This window comes from Marmota flaviventris, chromosome 1, assembly GCF_047511675.1.
Source record: "Marmota flaviventris isolate mMarFla1 chromosome 1, mMarFla1.hap1, whole genome shotgun sequence".
In the NCBI taxonomy this organism is placed as follows: Eukaryota; Metazoa; Chordata; class Mammalia; order Rodentia; family Sciuridae; genus Marmota; species Marmota flaviventris.
Window position 1 is genome coordinate 88707982 of NC_092498.1, and position 13079 is coordinate 88721060.

Below are 13079 nucleotides of genomic sequence, written 5' to 3' on the forward strand. Positions count from 1 at the left end.
CCAACTGATTGCACACAGCTTAACTCAACCAGCATCATCCAGATGCAGCAATCAGCCAATAAGGAATCTCCACCATCTTAATGGCTCGGTGGAGTTGCCTCACAAACCACTCCTCCTGGCAAACTGCCAGGCGCCTTCTTGACTTGATTTGCAGTCCCCAACAAGAAGGACTTAAGTGAATGACGGCAGCCAAGTCATCAAACATAACAAACATAACATCTCGTCCTCTTACAAGAGCGTGTGGGAACTTGGAGTGCACTACCTCTGAGCCCTTTAGGAAACCACTTAATAGGCGAGATGACTGTCACAATTCAATAATGAAGGGGCTTATAGTAAAAGAACCAGTGATGAACACTGATTATGTAAGGAATGACCGAACAGGCTGTTATATTTTCATGGTAGATAAAAGATTGCAAATAGTATAAACCTTAAAAATATAACTAATAAGTCGGGAATGGGAGAAGGGAGACATAAGGGTGCCAGTCTTCCCTTGTTTTCAAAGCAGAGAGTTGGTATTGTCTAAAAAAAAAAAAAAACTAATAACTAACCTTAAATTTTCAGAACTCTCTTTTTAAAATTTGTTTGTTTAATAAACTTAAAAGGGTTTTGAAAGAAATACCTGTTGAAGCAAAGGAATATTTTAAAGTTCAGCAATTGCTTCCATTCACCTTAGTTTCTTATCTTAAACACAAGCAAATTAGCTGAATGCTATTTATTATTAAAAATAAATGTAATTAGAAATAAATGTGAGAGGGCCGGGGTTGTGGCTCAGTGGTAGAGCTCTTGCCTAGCATGCGTGAGGCACTGGGTTCGATCCTCAGCACCACATAAAAATAAACAAATAAAGGCATTGTGTTCATCTAAACTAAAAAAAATTTTAAAAACAGAAATGTGAGAAATTAAAAATAAGTACAACTGTATATTTAAAATATTTATCTAAATATTTAAAATTAGCCTCTAAGGTATTCATGTTTTTACTTGTCTTTGTACATTTTGTGTTGTTTAGCTTTTGTTTGATAACCATGCTATATATATATTTTTTAATTTAAAATGGAGGTAGGAGGCTTAGGATGTAGCTCAGTGGTAGCGGGTAGTTTGGTTAGCATGCATGAGGCTCTGGGTCCATCCCTGGCACCAAAAAAGAAGGAAGGAGGGGGAGGGCAGGGAGATGTTTTAAAACAAGGTTAAAAAACATCATAGCCTAGGTGGCCCCTGATATATGGTGCTCCCTGTAATGACATTTGCCTTATGTTATGGTTTAGATCTTAGATATCCCCCAAGACCATGTGCTAAAGGCTTGGTGGCCAGCCTGTGTGCTATGGGGGGAAGTTGTTGAACCTTTAGGAGGTGGGCCTTAGAGGAAATTAGGTCACTAGGGGCATGTCCTTGAAGGTGGTATTGGGACCCAGGCTCCCTCTTCCCTCTCAATGCTTCCTGGCTGCCATGAGGGGGACAACTCTGTTCCACCACACGCTGTTGCCGTGATGTGCTGCCTTGCCACAGGCCCAATCCAACAGAGCCTGAGAGACCATGGACTGAAACCATGAGCCAAAGTAAGTCTTTTCTCCTTTTAGGTTGTTTATCTCAGGTATTTTGTCACAGCAACAGAAAGATAACACACTTCAAACTCCTGTCAAGTTACTTTAAAATTTTAATTTTATCTCACCACAATTTTTTTTCCCCACTGATAATTTTTTTCCCATTAGCTGCTATTCTTTTATCCACACAGAGATATTACTCATCTCAACATCCCATTTTGTATAACTCAGAAGTGGTGCAACATTCTTTGGGGGCTCAAGGAAAAACAGAACAACCATATGATACCTAGATACTTGCCGAGTACATCTGACACAAATGAAAAATGGCGGGGGGTGGGGCAGGGAGCCAATTGGAGTGGCTAACAGCCCTCTTAGAAGAAGCGAGAAAGAATCTTAGCAACATGGGAATTCTGCACATGAATTGGCTGCAGTCCATTGGAGAAGCTGAAAGATTTCTTTCTTTGTGCTGCTGCTGTGAGTTTGGAAATGAAATGTCAGCCCTTTCCCTGCCCAAGTGAAATTGCCAGGCAATAGAGCTGTAGCTCAGGATCTGCTTATGCTGATCAAACCCAGCCAGCCGGCCATGACTGATGAGAGAATGGAGCTGTGAGCTCTGCTCAGTGAGCATTTGTTCCAAGACCACTCTGCACTGTGTTTGTGAAAAACAAAGGAAGTCCTATGTTCTCTTGTAGCATGTGTAAGAACGGCCCAGGGCCCTCCCCCCCTTTCTCTGTGTCCCACGAAGTTTTATAAAATCCCCAATTCTCAGTTTTGAAAGATCCTAAATCATCATCTTGTTATTGGTCTGGAAAGATAGGATTGTGGGACTGGCAGACTCCTTCCTCCACAGGGAAACTCAGCTATCACAAAGCTACAATAAGCTTCAGATTGGGAATTGTGCATGACATGGGTAGCACAGGGTAAGAGCTCCGGAAATGGTACTAGCCACAGTGGACTGTTCCTGCTGTTCCAGTGATGTGGAGGCTGAGGCAGGAGGATTTCTTGAGCCCAAGAGTTTGAAACCAACTTGGGCAACATAATGAAACCCTATCTTAAAAAAAAAAACAAAAACATAAAACAAAAAACCCTCAGAAAACCACAGCTGTAGTAGTAATAATTACTATTTTACTGTTCGTACACACCAAGGAGGTATGGCTCCATCATGCCTAGAGGTTTCCTGGCTAAATAGGTCTTTTCTTATTTGGGTCTCTTGTCCCTGCTCTTACAAGTACCACTGTCCTTAGATTCTCCATTCTGCACTACTCGTCACACCACCTTTAAAGACGCTGTCACCTAATTACATCCCCATGTGAACACCACACCTCCTCCTTGCCTGAGCACCAGAGCCAGCTCTGATGCCTGACAGCTGTATCCCAGTTGAAGGATTCCAGAAGAATGGCTGACTAGGGATGAGAGTAGACCTGACACTTTCCACAGGATCCTATGTTTAGTCAGCTATTTCACTGCTGTGACTAAAAGATCTGACCAGAAAAAATTTAAAGGAAGAAAAGTTTATTTGAAGGCTCAAGATTTCAGAGGTCTCAGTCCACAGAAAGCTGGCTCCATTCCTTGGGGCTCAAGGTGAGGCTGAACATCATGGCGGAAGAGTGTGGCAGAGAGAAGCAGCTCACATTTGATCAGGAAGCAAGGAGAGAGAAAGAGAGATACTCCCTTCGCCAGATACAAAATATATACCCTATAGCTATGACCCTGATGAACCACCTTCTCCAGCCACACCCCACCTGCTCCACTCAGTTAATTCCATCAGGGATTAATCAACCGATTGAGTTATGGATATAATCCGATCATCTCTCCTCTGAACCTTCTTGTATTGTCTCACAGGTGAGCTTTTGGGGAACACCACATCTAAACCACTTACTCTCTGTATTCCAGAGGACATCTGATATATTGTTGTGCTCTCGTCTCCTTCCCTCTCACCTGGAACACTCTCTTTTCTTTGAAGTTGCCCCTTCCCCACTCCTTCAGTTCAGATTGGGCTAACAGTCATAGTCCCCCGTATTCTAGCCACAGCAGTGGACGGATGATCAAAATTTCTGTCATTGGAGTTCCCTGGGACTGCTTATCTGGAGACCAGGAGAGAGTGTCCCTTCTTCTAGGGTTACTAAACCAGAGTGGCACAACCCATCTGCAGCTGCCCTCCCTGCTCCATAGAGATCTGCAGGAGGAGGAAATGAAGAAATAGGAAGAACTGAGATTGCAGCACAGAGGAGCAGAAAACAAGAGCAACGGAGGGCATGGATGTGGTCCAATCCTGCCTGGGGCCAGCGACATGCCTCCTTCCCAGTTATATAAGCTAACAAATCCCACTTCATTTAAAGCTCACTGCATTTGAGTTTTTGTCAGTTGTAACCAGAAGTTTGAGAAATTTTCCTGTAAGTCCAAAACATTTGCTTTTGGCCAGGTTAACAAATTCTTTCTCCATCTTTCTACCTCCATTTAATATATGGCCATGTTTTTTATGATAGAATTAATCGAAGAAAATTGAGAAACACATCTACATTGGTGCCAACTGGGGATCTGATTTAAACAAGAACTATTTGGTTCTGCTGGAGTATCAGCAAACTGGGCTGAGTTTGGGGGTTCTGTTGGTCTTTGACTCCTTCCTAAATAATAGTTGTATTCCTGAATACTTACTATCAAGCACTGTGAACAACTTTGTGTGATTATTTCATTTAACCCTGAGGATAACTGTGGAGGGAATACTATTATTAATTGCATTTGTAGGTGTTAGAGTCTGTAAACAAGTCAGGATGGCACCTGGCAAATGTTAGAGTCTGTAAACAAGTCTGGATGGTGCCTGGCATTTTGCCAGAGGGAGTGGTTTGTGAAGTAACGCCAGCGAGCCATTAAGTGTGGAGATTCCTTATTGGTTGACTGCTGTATCTAGTTTATGTTAATTAGATAAGCTGTGTGGAATGTATAAATACCCCTCCTGTCCTACAATAAATGGCTCCCTCTCCTGCTGTATCAATCTACACAAGTTGCTCGTCACCCCCCCCCCCTCGCCCCCGGCTATTTTGCTGCAGCCGGACTGCGGCATGTAGGTACTAAAGGACTTAGTAATGGTGCTTGTTTTACCCAGGTGAATTCCAAAGCTTGGCTCATGGTGGGAGCCAGACAGGTAGTTCTAGGGACTGTGTCTTTACAGCTGTGTTGTAGGATGTAAGACAGTCTCTGCCACACCCTCATTGTGGGGCTTTGAGCATATTAGCAAAGTTCTGGGAGCTTCACTTTCTCCTCTGTAACTGAGATACAAGTTGAGCATCCCTAATGCAAACCTGAAATTCAGAGCGCTTCAAAACCTGAAACCTTTTGAGAGCTGACATGACACCACCAGCAGAAGATTCCCTGCCTGAACTAATGAGTTTTGCAAGGACTAAATGAGGCCGTGCGTGGGGGTCTGTTGCCTTTCTCACCTGGATGGGCAAAAGCATGGTGATCTCATTATGGTCCGCACAGTGGGTGTTTAGCTCTTTGCAGGTCCTTCCTGGGTGTGAGGGTAGAAACTGCCTAGGCTGTGGAATGGTCAGATCTGGATTCTGGTCCTGTCCTTGTTATTAACAGCCTGTGTCACTTTGGGCAAATCATTTAGCCCCTGGGCCCTTTGACTCCTCATTCAGGTGCATGAGATGGTGGCATTGTGAGCACTGTGTGAGATGACACATCACTAACCCATAATATTGTGCCTGGCACAGGGGAAGTACTAGTTAAGTTGTAATGGTGGGGTGGTGAGGGAGGGTCCCTGCATGTTTCTCAGCTCATGCCAACTGCGCCTACACACACAGGAAATGACACTATTAGGAGAGACATCTTTGGACTCTTCATAGATGTCATCACTTTATTACACTTACGGATTTTCTGAGCTCCATTTAGTTGTTTGATTTTTTCTGCTAAATATTCAGGATTGGTAGGAGAGTAAGTTCTATTTTTAAAAATTACTTAAAGTATCTCAAATTTTAGAATAAAATATTTAATCACATACCAAAGCAGAAAATCTTCTATCTAAAATAGACCCTTGTCAGTTCCCTGCGTTTTAAGACAGTTCTGTCAGTAAAGTTATCTCCACCCCAGGCAAGAAATGACACTGTGAGCAAATGAATACCTCTTGTATGCAAGTCCCCAGGTCAGGTGGCTTGCAGACACAGGACTGCTTTAGAAACACTTTGCACTCCAGGAATTTGCAGGCTAATGATGGGCATAAGACATATTTTTGAATAGCTGTGCTATAACAGGATGTGATGCACACTTAGAAATAAAGGCTTTGGAAACCCAGAACAGGGAGAATGTCCTTTTAATTGAGAAGCATAGCACAAATGCTCTTGGGTGAAGACTTGTGCATATGGAATGATGTGCAAGTTAGACTTCCAGCTGCAAGTGACAGAACACCTGACTATTAACTGGCTCAACTTCATGGTTATTTGTGGAACACAACACTAATCCATTTGCAGAACACACTTTTTGGTTTGAGTTCCCTGGGATTGAACCCAAGTGCTTTTAACCACTAAGGCACTCATCTTGCTAAGATACTTAGAGCCTTCCTAAGTTGCGAATGCTGGCTTTGAACTTGAGATCCTCCTGCCTCAGCCTCTCAAGCTGCTGTACACATTCTTTTCAAGTACATGTGGAACACTCACCAAATTAAACCGTATGCTGGACCATTAGAGTTCGAAATGCTTCTCTGAAGGAAGATTCTGGAAAGAGGAGAGCAGCTGTGGCGTAATTCTAAAGGAGACAGAATAACCAGATAACACACCAAAAACTCATGAACAAGTTTTACTACAAAACTGGATATTTATTTCCTAAGACAATACAAACTGCCACAAACTAAGTTGCTTAATATAAAAAAAAAAATCTAACCTCTCACAGGCCTGGAGGTTAGAAATCTGAAATCCAAATGTCAGCAGGCCGACCCACCTCTGAAGGCCCCAGAGGAGAATCCTTCTTTGCCTCTTTTTAGTGTCCACTGGGTGTTTGTGATCCTTGGCATCCCTTGGCTTGTGGAAACATCACTCCAATCTCTGCTATCTTTACATGACCATCTTCTCCCTGGGTCTCCAAATCTCTTTTCATAGGACACTAGTATTGGATTTAGCCACACACCCTACACAATTCAGTATGACCTCATCTTAACTTGATTGCATCAAAAAAGATCATATTTCCAAATAAGGACACATTCATAAATATCAGAGATTAGGGTTTAAATATATTTTTTGGAAAGGCAGCCCAACTCACAACATTCAAGTGTCATCAAGCCTAAATATATAATGGATGTTTTTCTCCCAGATCAAGAACAAGTTAAAGATATCTTCTCCTACTATACCATTTCTATTCATTATTGAAGTTCAGGTCAAAGCCAGTTTAGTAAGGTGAGAAAAAAAAAGATAAACAGATTGAAAAGGAAAAATAAAACCTTTTATTTGCAAATGATATATAAAGAAAGCCCTAAAGACTGTACAAAAACTACTAGAGCTAATAGCTGAATTTAGAATGTTTGCAGGATATAAGAAGGATGTCAAAAAATCAATTGTAGGAGCCAGGTGTGTCAGTGCGTGCCTATAATTGTAGGCACTCAGGAGGCTGAGGCAGGAGGATAGCAAGTTCAAGTCCAAGTCCAACCTGGGAAATTTAGCCGAATTCTATTCAAAATAAAATAAAAAGGGCTGAGGCTGTAGCTCATTGGTAGAGTACTTGCCTAGCATGTGTGAGACCCTGAGTTCAATCTCAGTACAGAAAGAGAGAAAACAAAAGAAGAAAAATTGCATTTCTACATACTAGGAAAAAAACAATTAGAAAATAAAAACTAGAAAAAAATGTCATTTTAAACAGCATAAAAATCCATAAACGTGTTTGAGCTCCCATAATAAAAGAGCATAGACTTGGGTGGCTTTTCAGCAATAGAAATTTATTGCTCAAGTTTTGGAGTCTGGGAATTCTGAGATGAGGGTAGCCACATGTTGGTTGTGGTGAGGGCCTGCGTCTAGCTTATGGGATGGTTGTCATCTGTGTGTCCTCACTCAGATGAGGGAACCAGCAAGCTCCCTTGTGTCCCTTTCATAAGGCACTACTCCCATTTAAGATGCTCTGATCTAATCAAACCCCAAAGGTCCAGCTTTTAATACCATAATGTTGGAGGTGAGTATTTCAACATATGAATTTGGGAGGAAGCAAAACTTCGTGACAATAATCCATAAAATAATCAGGAAAAAATAATAAATTATACACAAAACCACAGTGCTGAAAGGTATGAAACATTTCTGAGACAAGTAGAGAAAACCTAAAAAAAATTTAGAAAATATACCACTCAGAGGTTAGAAGATCTGAACTGATAATGCATGTCTGTTCTTCCCCTATTGATCTAAAGACTCACTGCAATCCCAATTGAAACACCAACAGGTATATATGACACTAAAAGTACAACAACTAAACAAATAAATGTGTTGGACCTCATCAAAATGAGAAACTTTTGTTCATCAAAGGACATTGTCCAGAAAATGGAAAGGCAATTCACAGAATGGAAAAATATTTACAACTCTCATATCTCTTTAAGAGACTTGTATCCAAAATACAAAGAACTCTTATAACTCAACAACAAGAAGACAAACAACCTGATTTTAAAATGGCAAAGGATTTGAATAGACATTTCTCCAAAGAAAATATACAAACGGGCAATGAGCACATGAAAAGATCACTAGGGGATCATCACTGGGGGAAAGGCAAATTAAAACAACAATCAGATTCCACTTCACTCTTACCAGGATGGCTATACTAATAACTTTTAAAGCAGAAACGCAAGTATTGATGAGACTGTGCAGAATTTGGAATGCTTGTTCAGTGCAGGTGGGAGTGTGAAATGGAGCAGTTATTGTGGGGAAGTTCAACAGCTCCGCAGAAAGGTAAGGCCCTTAGCATCACAAGAAAGAAAGAAAGATAAACACAGGAAACAGGATTACTCTATGACCTAGCAACTATACTCCTCAGCATAGGGCAATATCCATGGCACAATAGTCAGAGTAGCCAAAGGTGGAAACAGCACAAGTGTCTATCAACAGATGAATGGATAGTCAAAATGGGGTTTATACAATGGATTATTATGTGGCCATGGAAAAAGAATGAAGTTCTGACATATACTACAATGTGGATGAACCTTGAAAAGATTATTATCAGGTGACATAAGCCTGGCACAAAAGGGCATTGCTATGAAAGTATTCCTCTTACATGGAATATTTAGGAAGGCAAGTCAGTTACAAGTTACCAGGGGCCAGCAGGAGGAGGAGTGGAGCAGTGTTGTATAATGGTTACAGAGTTTCTGTTTGGAATAATGAAAATGTTCAAGAAATAGAGATTGATGACACTCCTCCAGCCTCTTAGATGTACCTAATGCCATTACATTTTTCACTCAGAAAATGATTCAAATAGCAAATTTTATGTTTTATAATTTAAAAGATTAATAATGAGATACAGTGGTCCCCCTTTATTTGAGCTGCATACACGTGAAGACCCCCAGTGGATGCCAGAAAGTGCAGATGGTACCAAACCCTATATTTATATTATGGCTTTTTCCAGTACCTGGATACCTATATTAAAGTATAATTTATAAGTGAGGCACAGTATGAGATTAACATAATAACTAGTAAAAATAGAATGATTATAACAATGCATTGTAATAAATGTTATATGAATGTGCTCTCTCTCAAAATATCATATTGTGCTGTGCTTCCCCTTTTTCTTCCCTGGATGATGTGAGTTGCTACTTCAAGGAAGTACTTTCCAGCTTCTCTTTAGCGTGTCCCAATGGCCAGCAGCACTCCTATTGCATTTTGGGGTCATTGCTAAGCAAAATCAGGGTAACATGGACACAAGCACTGAGACACCACAACAGTAGATCCAGTGCCTGAGCTGCTCCTCGGTGACTAACAGGTGGGCAGTGTGCACCGGATGGACGTGCAGGACAAAGGGTTTCCCAGGCAGGATGGATTGAGATGCAGGAGATTCCAACACACTGCTCAGAGGAGCCTGAGATTCAAAACCTGAAAAACAAGTGAACCCGAACCCATTTCACATCACACACAGAAAGTTTTTTCAGCTCTCCTAACTGAATGTCAAAGTGAAAACTCAAAATAAAACTTCCCCAAAGAAACACAGGCCAATATCCTTGTGAATTTGGAGGAGGCAAGATATTTCAGGATCAGTAAAAGACTAACTATGGTGGGGTGCTGGGGGTGCACACCAGTAATCCCAACATCTTGGGAAGCTGAGGGAGGAAGATTGGAAGTTCGAGGCTAGCCTCAGCAATTTAGTGAGACTCTGTCTCAAAAAATAAAAAGGAATAGAAGGAAGACCAATGGAATAGAGGAAGAGGATCATGGGGAAGGAGAAGAGGAGGGAAGGAGGTTGTCCTGGGAATTGAAATGGAACAAATTGTATTATATGCTTTTATGAATACGTCAAAGTGAACCCCACAATTATGTAAAACCATAAAGCTCTACAAAAAACATAAAATAATTTAAAAGCATGTAGCTCAGCAGTAGTGCACTCTGGGTTCAGTCCCCAGCACCCCCCAAATAATAGTAATAGTAAAAAAAAATAATAATAATAATAAATAGATAAATTGGACTTCAACAAAACTAAAAATTTATGCTCCTAAAAAGTACACCAATAGGCAAGACATAGATGAGAGACAATATTCATAATACATATTTCTGGGAAAATATTTGTGTTTATGGGCTGGGGATGTGGCTCAAGCGGTAGCACGCTCGCCTGGCATGCACGGGGCGCTGGGTTCGATCCTCAGCACCACATAAAAATAAAATAAAAGATGTTGTGTCCACCGAAAACCAAAAAATAAATATTAAAAAATTCTCTCTCTCTCTCTCCCTCTCTCTCCCTCTCTCCCTCCCTCCCTCCCTCCCTCCCTCTCTCTCTCTCTCTCTTAAAAAAAAAAAGATTTGTGTTTATAATATACAAAGGACTCTAACAACTCGACAATAAAAAGACAACCAAAAAGCCAGAGGGGTAGTTCTGTGGTAGAACACTGCCCTAGCATGCATGAGTTCCTGGGTTCAATCCCCATTACAGGGAACAAAAAGAAGAAGACTGAAAGAAATAATTAAAAATGCACAATGACTTAAACAGATATTTTACAAATGGATATATACAAATGCCAGTAAAATATGAAATGAGCTCAATATCATTCATGGCTAGAGGGACAAAATTAAAACCAAAAGAGATTCCACTACATATATCCGCTAGTGAGGCTAACATTATGAACAAAAATAATAGGTGTTTTTGTTGTGTCTCAGACATTGTTAATTGGTGTATAAAATGATATAACCACTTAGAAGTTGATCTGGTAAATTTCATTTAAACATGTTCCTACCCTGTCTCTTGCGCAAGAAAGGACTTTTTTCCCCCAGTATTCCAAAATTATCCATCCTCTCTTGGGCTGATTTATCTATTCACCTTCTTAATACTTTATTGAGATAAACAAATTTTGGTGTATTCAAACAATGGAAAAGTATTCAGTAATAACAAGGAAAAAACTGCTGATACCCCCAACATCATGAAGGAACCTCAGAAACATGGTAAGCAAAACAGCCAGACATACAGCAGGGCATATTATCCTTTTCCATATATATGAAATCCTAGAAGAATTAATCTATGGTGAAAAAATCAGAACAGTGGGTCCCTGGATTATGAGGATGGGCTTTGATTGGTAAAAACCTCAAACAACATCCTTTTCTGGGGTGATGGGAACCGTCCATGTCTGGCTGATGCTGTGGGTCACATGGGTGTGGACTTCTGTCGAAACTCGTCTGACTGCCCACTTATGATCTTCTCATTTCCCCATATGTAAGTTATATTTGATTTTAAAAGTTGAATAACAGGGTTAAAGCAGCAGGGTGGACATTGCAAGCCAGCCCAAACAGCCATATCAAAAGAGCAAGTTTAAAATTTCAAGAATTCCCACAAATCAGTTTGAAAATACACAAAACACAATTTGAAAAAATATAGAAAGGATCTGAATAGACAACTAACTAGTGAGGAAGTTCATATCTTTCCTCTGTTCTCTTCCCTTGTTCATCGTTTTTTAGTTTATATTCGTTACACAAGCAGTGATCATCTTCTCATAGATGGTGTCTTGTCTTCTTACTTTGTACGCCATGTCATTTGTTGTATGCAAGTTTAATTTTAATATAATCAAATGCAATCCATTTATTCCTTTATGGTTAGTGCTTTGTGGGTTTGATTTAGAAAATAATGCTCCACTCAAATATCACGTGATATTTTTTCTAATATTTGTATAACTTTTTCATCTCCAGGTCTTTTAAACCACTTAGAAATTACTTGTGTGTGTAATGTAATTTGGATTGATTCTGTTTTTCATGGATAGACACTTGTCTTCACACGATCGGAACTATCCTTTCCTACACTTTAATTGTCACCACTATCATATATGCATGAGTTTACTTCTAGGTCCTCTGTTCTATTTATTTGTCTATTTGTCTCTCTCTGGGCCAATACTATACTATTAAAAGATCTCGGTACCTTCTGGGATTAGATCCCTTCCCTGAAGGTACATATATGTTATTTTTCCTCCTTAAATTTCTTTGGCTATTCTTGTCTTCTTATTCTTCTATCTGAATTTAAAGATCATAGCTCTAGGTTCTGAAAAATGTATTGTTAGCATTTTTATTGCCATTATACCGACTTTGCCAGTACTATAGTTTGGATATTAAGTGTCCCCCAAAGACTCCTGTGTTAAAGGCTTGGTTTCCAGGTACCAACACTATTGGAGGTGGTGCACCTTTTAAGAGATGGGGTCTAGTAGGAGGCACTTGGGTCACTGGAGAGTGTCCTTGAAGAGGAATAGTGGAACCCCAGAGCTTTTCTCTTGCTCTTTTGCTTCCTGGACAAAGCAGTTTGTCCCCTACAAACTCCCACCATAGCCATGCAGTACCCCTACCAGATACCTGAAAGCAGAAGATCTGCCCAAACGTGGTCTGGAACCTCTAAAACCATGAGCCAAAATGAATTTTTTCTCTTTGTAAGTTGTTTACCTCAAGTATTTTGTTGTAGTGATGGAAAGCTGACTAACACAGAGAAATTGTACCTTCTGATCAATGAATCTGACTCATCTTTTCTAAAATTAAGAAAAAGAGTCTTGCTGTGTTGCTCTGGCCAGAGTATGGTTTATCTTTCCACCTATTACTGTATTCTCCAATAAAGTTTTATAATTTTATTAATAAAATTTTTATTCTTTTGTTTTAGATTTATTCTTTTTATTTTATTGCTGTCTTTGAAAAATATTCTGTTATAAAAATCATGTTTTCTAATATTGACTGCTGATAAATAGCTTTGTTATTGATTTTATATATTTGTTTTGCTTTCAACAACCATTACAAACTTTTATTTCTGGTAGTTTATAGGTTCTTTGTATTTCTTAGTTTTTTTCCTTTCTAAGCTTTATAACTTTTACTTCTTTTTCTTTTCTTATTACATTAGCAAAAATCTCTAGTACAA